Source organism: Channa argus, chromosome 5 (genome assembly GCF_033026475.1).
Source record: "Channa argus isolate prfri chromosome 5, Channa argus male v1.0, whole genome shotgun sequence".
NCBI lineage: Eukaryota > Metazoa > Chordata > Actinopteri > Anabantiformes > Channidae > Channa > Channa argus.
Window position 1 is genome coordinate 2,107,000 of NC_090201.1, and position 7,806 is coordinate 2,114,805.

At 42.9% G+C, this 7,806-nt stretch overlaps 1 protein-coding gene across 5 annotated transcripts in view; it reads right to left on the bottom strand.

Moving 5' to 3' along the window:
- The window catches only part of setd5 (SET domain containing 5), a 39,183-nt gene extending 33,401 nt beyond the window's left edge, over positions 1–5,782 (bottom strand). For 2 of the 5 annotated variants that reach the window (XM_067504801.1, XM_067504799.1), the window contains exon 1: positions 4,753–5,194. The gene's annotated coding sequence lies outside the window, so the exon portion shown is untranslated. Of the gene's footprint in view, positions 1–4,752; positions 5,195–5,757 lie in introns of those variants that run through there. The other 3 variants (XM_067504805.1, XM_067504802.1, XM_067504800.1) reach the window with 2 other exon arrangements.
- Positions 5,783–7,806: the final 2,024 nt, after the last annotated feature.

Here is a 7,806-nt window from a genome sequence, read left to right on the forward strand (position 1 = left end):
GACACAACCTGTTTCAAAAACACAAGTGAGTGGCCATGAATAAAAGCAGTTCACATAAAAGAAAACAAAAACTCCCACATCAGTCCTCCCAAGAGGAACCATTTGCTCAGGGTGACAGAGCAAGGCGCTTATGAACAGGAAAAAACCTAACACCAGCCATTCATTTCCCCCTTTTATTCACATTGCTGCTGTGTGTTACAAAAAAGGGCAGCTGTGAGCAGGTTGGTGGTGAGTGGCTTGACTTTGGTGCAAAACCTCTCTCGGTTGTTTTTCCCCTTCTGCTCTGCTCCTTATTTGCACTCTCTCCTCCTCTGACAACACCCTCTGAGCAAACATTGTTGGAAAGGTATTTGTAGATTTTGCAATCTTGGTTTTACCTCACCCAAAGCATCTGGGTATTTTATTTGACTATTATGTGGTCTGTTTTATTGTACTGCTTAGTTACATTAAATAAATGGAGAAAGAACCAAGAGAAAGGGTAGTAAGGCAAGCAGGGTTATTATGGAGAAGCCTAAAATGGCTGCCTACATTTCAAAAGGTGTAAGGGCAGAAACTGATTATTGGTGAGCTATTTTTTTTTCTGCTCTACTCTATGTAAAGTACAAAGAACAGGACAGGCAGTGTGAAAGTGATTGATAGGGGAAAAAATAAATGACAAAATAAAAAAGATGCAATAAAACATGAACAGGAGAAAGAGAGAGCAGAGAGCAAGAGAGATTATTACGTAGATTGCTTGCCTCACCCCCCTATCTGCCTTGTTTTTTTCCCAGCCGCCTCCTCCTCCATTATTCTACCAAGAAGCATTGCTTCTCTGCACAAAACAGAATTAACTAGCACAGCCCTCTGCAACACGGCTCCCCTAGTGCCGAGAAAGCGTTGCGGCCCATTGGAGCAACTCCAGAGCTCCCGCACCAATAGGAATACACCGAAGAGGCAAGCGTCAGAGCGACTTGTTTTTAACCCCGTTGTGCAAGACGGAAAGGCACACAACACTCAGCAGCTGCAGATGAGAAGCTACAAACAGATCAAGGTAGATGCACTGGTGCTAAATCTGTCCCTGAGGTTAAAAAACCAGAAGCCACCTGAAGTCAGAATATCATGAAACAGGAAGAATGAAAACGAGAAAAACAATCTACATAAAACACTGGTACTTTTCATGAGTGAACTTAGATATACACATATGCATAGGTGTGACTAAACATAACTAAATATTAAGTGCCATTTGCAAATTTAACATGACTGCTTCTCACTTACGCAATCTTAATCTTTTTGCTTCCATACAGGTGTAGATCCATAACATTGGCTTGACACAACGCACATAAAACTGTATTTACATATCAATAGCTACACCTGCCCTCCATGTAATGATAAGTATCATCAGCATGCAAATGGAAAGCTAAAAGGACAGGGTTTTCTCCCTCCTATTCCTCACAGCAACACCCTCCTCCTCCACCCCCACCCCCACTCTTCTCCAACTGTCTGCACCGAGACAAAATCCTGTCTTCTTTGGGAAATGGGCCAACATCCTGATTCACTCCCTCTTGTACATGTACACAGGGTAAGCAGGGTTTAAATGCTGTAGAAGTATGATCCAGACTACTCAGAACACAACACACCACAGTTAAAGTTGTGTTTCCCAGGGAACATTAACCAACAATGGTTGGTAAAGGATATTGTGAATGTCAACTAGAGAGAAAGATTTTATTTCATTAGTAAACAGAAAAATGGGCTAGTGTAACCTTGCATGTCTGCACATTCCTCATATCTCAGAGGCCCATACTGGGAAAGAAGGGTCCACATCCTGTAGGCAGATCCACACAGACACAGTGCTACTCTCAGAGACAGACCTCTTTCCCGACACACTTTTTACATGTATTTTATTCTAAAACACAATCTGAAGCAGACTGAGAGGCCTAGCACCTAACACAGCAGGTCAGTTCATGAGAGCCGCCACAAACAGCCATGCAGTAAATTCTAAGCTTTCTCAGGGTAACAGGTTGTCAAGAATGCAGACGACTGTATATGCTTGCCTGTGTCCTAAATTCTCCATTTCTTAATTCTGTTCTGTATATGGTTGTTCATTCTGTTAGTGATCAGTGTTTGTTCAAGATAACAAGAAGGGTCAGGTCAAGGGGAGTGTTGGGACTCATGTGTCCAATAGCTGTGAGTGGCCAGGTCTGCAAGCCGCGGCCGACACACTCTATTAAAAGATGTGAAACATATTTAGAGAATGTCAGACACAACCAATAGAAACACGGATCTGCTCACAGCAATCTGGCTTCCAACAGGCTTCAAGATCAATCTGAATACTTGGCGTTGGGTAAACACCCCCAGCAGGGCACGGATGTAATCTTTGTGCTCATGAAGCAAGGTCGACTACAGCTCAGAAAACACACAATGTTACACGAAGCTGCACATGCCAAATATATTTGAGTTTGAAAAAATGTTAGTGTTTTTGTTTAAACCAAGCCTGGTTGGAATATACTGGATCCGCAAGCGGAGCACTTTTAGAGAGCAACCAAGAGACAATTTTAGCAGAAAGCTTTCATTCTGACAACAGACTTTTCACTGGGAGGATATTAAAACATATCTTCTATTAAATGTTTTTGACAATGCCAAAGCAAATAAAGCCGAGGTACTGCCAGCTGAATTTACAACACGTCAGACACAAATATAACTATAGGGAGGCGGTCACACATCCGGTGTAACATTAGTGGACCTAAGCAAGGATAGAATAAAACTGTGTGTCCTGGCTCTGGGCGCTTCACAATGGGTGCTTACGTGGGGCAGCTAAGTGGAACACAGCTTGTCGGGCGACGGTTGGGGAAGCCATTTGTACTCGGATAACGCGGGGTCCTAATAAACTAAGTCGGAAAAGAAAAAAGAAAAACATTGCAAGATAGACAAACCCGCCAACGTTACCATACACTCGTCCATTTGCCAAAGCCTCTTGACAATTTTGGTTAATGCTAACTCGCACTTCTTATCAAAAAATATGGCCCGCCACACTACGGAAATAATCAGGTATATGTATATCTGGAGACCAGCTTTTTATTCTGAAACAAGTCGCCTTTCCTCAAGAGAAGATCTGAATTGCAGAACGCCGCAATGGGGTTTAAAACGTAACAGCTATGGCGCCTGTAACTTGATCGAAACTTGTCATTACTACATTCCAGATCAACAATGCTACTCACAGTTGCTCTCATGTTGAAATAAAAATGGAGGCTAAAAAAGGAAACAAGAACTCCCCTCTAACATACCACCCATTTCTCCTAACCGCCACCGAGATTGGGGGTCGGTAGTGGGGGGAGGTGAAGAACAGCAAGTCACTACCCTACAGATCTGGTTCTTATGGCTGGAACCCACATGCACGAAACACATTAACACGCACAAATAGAGAAAACACAACCGGACTTTCAGCTTGATTCACACGCCTGCGCCAAGTTTGGAATGTTGCCAGGGATTAGTGCATTAACATGATGTAGCCAAACATCGCCGTGATGAAAACACTTTTTTTTTTTTAAATTAAACTAAACGCATTACTTCACAAATCCACAGCAACAATGAGAATCGTTCGCGATTCGAATGGGCCCACCCCGTGTATTGACAGCGAATATGGTTTAGAGCACTGGTTCGATATAAGGACACAAATAACTGGAAAAAATCCAAAAAGTTTGCTAAAAAGGCTCGTATGGCAGTTGTTGCCACCAGCCTGTCTGCTAACCTAGCGTTAACAGCAGCTGGTTGCTTAGCTAACATGAGTCGCCAATAATGAGTAAAGTGCAACCCATATCCTGGGTAACTTTTGAAAAATTCGACGGTTTTGTAGACACACAACTACATTTCAAACAATGTTAGCAGCGGGGCGCAGCAATAATCGTTTAGTTCTTACAAAACAAGTTTTTTCATGCTAGCACACACGGTATGGTTCTGAACTTCCTAGAGCTATAGATGGGATGCAGTTCTATTCTACGTTGTCATAACTATGCAACGCATACAAATAACATCTGTACGACAGTAATGTTGTTTGGGGAACGTTAGCGCTAAAGTATGTTAACATCTGCGGAAACACATTATCGGAACTTATTAATTCTTCAAAACAACACCAATTTGTACCTCGGTGAGCTTGTTGAAAAAAAAAAAAACACAGTCCCTCAAATTAGTGACATAATGTTAACAAAAACGTCAGGTGATTTGTCCCTGGTATGAAAACTGAATGGGGAAAAAAAAAAAAAGGCTCAAGTGCCACCACACTCCACAAACATTACACGAGCTAAACTCCTGAAAACTTGGGGAATTTTGTTGAGAGCTCTGGGGCCCTGGTTGCTTGACACAATATTGTTCAAACTAGCTCAAGAGGAACGTCACGGTGCATTTGTCAGATGAACAAGCTAGCTGCCAAAAAAGCAAAACAACACACGAGGAGCAAATAATCATGGTCACCAAGATCATTCGAGACGTACCCAAGAGCAGGGTCCCGTAAGGCATCACGTTCACGTTAGAGAGCATTTAAGCTAACCGAGCAAGCCACTTCCAGACTGGAATGACTATAGGGTTAACTTACCAACTTGTTCTAATAAACTTAAGTAGGCGCTAAGTACTTAGCTAGCTAAGTTTGTTAACCTTATGGCCATGTTTCGTTGACTGAAAACATGACTAGATAACATTAGTGTCTGTAACATTTATGTTACTGCCTCCATTTCAAAAGGAGATATATACCTATTAACAAATGTAGAAAGTAACGCCACTCACCTAAAGAGGCATTCCAAAGTTGTACAAATGAGGCAATTTTATGTAACGTACAATAGGAAGTCCTCAGAATATTCCAACATCAAATCCAGCCAGACCAGCAGGCCTGTGTGAGGGCCTCGGTGTCTCCTGTATCCTTAGCCTTCAAAGTAGCTCCCTCTCCAGGGGTAGGAAACAAACTTCTCAGCGTTTCCCACGCATAAATGTAAAGTTAAATTCCCTGTCCTGTTCAGTTGCAGTGCATCCATTAAATGTCTATCATAGATCCCCGGTGGATAGATCCATTTATTTTAGTGTATTGTATATTTACAGTCGCTATTTATAACGGGGTATATGCTGCTGTATGTGATACAGGGCTCTGAGTCTGTCTCGGGTCCTTAATCTCGCAGAGGCGCCCATCCCCCTCCTCACCGGCATCGACCGCGGGTCCCAGCGAAACTGACACACAACCACGCCACGGGGTTTCCCCGGCGACCGTGCAGGGGCTCTCTCTTTGGCCTGCCCTCGACGCGAAACCACGCCTCTCGCCGGTCATTTGACAGCAATGTGTCAGTCACGTTAGACGCAAGCTGTCCGTGTACGTCATTGGTGAATTTCAGCGTCGATTGATTTTTTTTTTCCGGCAGCTACGCAAAATGGGGCGGGCACTAGTTCGAGGAGGGGTGCGAAAATTCTGTTCCATTATGAAATGCGTGTACTGGTGGCACACAAGGAGGAGAGCTAAAGAGAGTGACTCGAGTCGGAAGACAATTTGACACCCAGCAGAGGATCTGTACCTTTTACATTTTGGGAAAGGCGCGTTGTTAAATTCAAATGCAGTGGAAATAATTTTAATTCGGTAGTGGGATTATTGTTTTTGTTATTTGAGGGTCACAGTCATCTGTACTGTCGAAGGAGTTTTCATACCAATTCATAGTAGCAAGCGTTAACAACACGGGGTCTCTGGGGCCCAGTTCCAGGGACACCAGAGGCAGGGTTAGCCCACTGGGTCAGCCCAGCCCCACCTACCGGTACGTCAGATCACTGTAGTACGAGGTGTTCTGCTGGCATCTGGAAAGGGTCGGAAAAAGAAGCTGACCAGTGCGTCTGGGTTGTTGCTATCCATCGTCGGTCCCGCCATCAGTCTCCCTTTAATATTTGCAGACAACAGAAATGGCCGACCCAACGAAAATACCCACATCAACCCTCAGCTAAATAAAAGATCTGATGGGAATTGTAACCAGATCATAGAGGAAATAATCTGAGCAACTCGTCCTGAGAACATGGCATTTGCTTAAAGTCCCTTCATGTTTAAAGATTTCCATAGCCTAACACACACACACACACACACAGGAATTAAAAACAAAGCACCAAACGGATACATCGTTGTAATCAGACACAAGTAACTGTACTTTGGACATTTGGTTAACAATATTTCTAAACAAATGGTCCCAACAGCGCCATTGGTTTCCTGTCATGTCATGAGACTTCGCGGGCACTTTGGATTGGCCGTGGTGATAAAATGCCAACGTCATTTGTTGCAGGGACTTAGGGCTGAGATTAGACAGCAAAATAAAAGAATGTGGGTTCACTTTGAAGCAAGAACAGGTTGAAAAGAGTGAGCTTTGTCAAGGAGATCATGGACATGGCGCTGATTATATGTGATACATTGGGATAATTATCCGATTAGTAATACAATGGCGTAGCAATAATTGACACAAGATAAACGCGATCTGTGCTTTAACGTCAGATGTCAAGTGACGTTATTTAATATTTACCGGGAGTTTTATCTTTTTTTTTTTCAACCAGACATGCACGTGCTAAAAACTGATATAACAGTTTTCCCAAAATAGTGGCCCATTTCCTGTTCCCCTTCTGGAATCTTCTCCGGTTACTGTGCTTTATAAACACACCCACTAGAATAATTAACGAAAGCAGGAAATGGCGTTAATAATTGAACGACACGTTACAGGTTTCCCAGGCCGCCGGGACAAACATGGTGAACAGATCATATTTCAATATTCTGCCACAGGGTTCGTTCGAGATGAGCAAGTTGTGCGCAGATTCGACAGCCGGTGTTTGGCGCGCAGTGCATGACGGTTAGTTTTTCTGTCCGAGCTCGCTCTGACGTCACGCACACATAGGTATCGGTAACCTCGTACGCTGCAGTTTTTTTTTTCTCCACCGACTTTACCTCAGGACTTGACGGGAAACTGCTGGCTCTCACCTGATCTAACAACTGACTGGTTCAGGTGTTATATCAAAAGTATGAGATTTTCTAGACGCGTTTGCTCTTTGGTTTAATGTGACATATTGTGGCTTTATTAGTCAATTTTCACTATGAAGAGAAATTCTGTGAACACAACTAATATTGTGATTTACAAGGATGAATATGTCGGTTTCTATTACAGATGGTTCACATATTGTGATGCACTGCTAATAATCTAGTTCTATAGCAAACGAAATAAACAATGCGGTAAAGTATTAAAATACAAAATGTTGCTCAATGGGATGTGAAGATTCTGAGTGTTCAGTGAGGACAATGATGAAAATGTCTTGTGGTTGTTGTTTGTACCCTGGTGTTTCGCATTTATGTAGTTTCAGAATGACATGGTGATTTACCAGTGAGTCATATGGAGGTTAACCCATAAACAAACATCACCAGTGTCCCTGTGAGATAAAACAAAGTGATATGTAGAGATTCCTCACGCCATGTGGCCATTCTAAACCGAGCTTTCCAACCCTCCCCTGCAACACTTTGACCTTAAAAGCTTCAGCACATCCTTTTGATCTGCAGTCAGCTACAATACCATTCAGGACAATTCAGTTACTTTATCTGGGGGGGATTCTGAGCTCTGTAGCTTAAAGCTCTCACAGAAATGACTAATAGGAAGTATCCTCCAGACACGTTTCTACCATTTACAAAGGTGAAGAATTCTAATGGTTTTTGAAAATATACATTTAATATTCCTTGCATGGCACTGCCAGTTGCTCCAAACAAAACCACTGACATTAAGCAAAGAATTCTCAGAGTGGCAGCTCATGGCCATAAGTATTTGTCAGTGAGGACGTGACAAC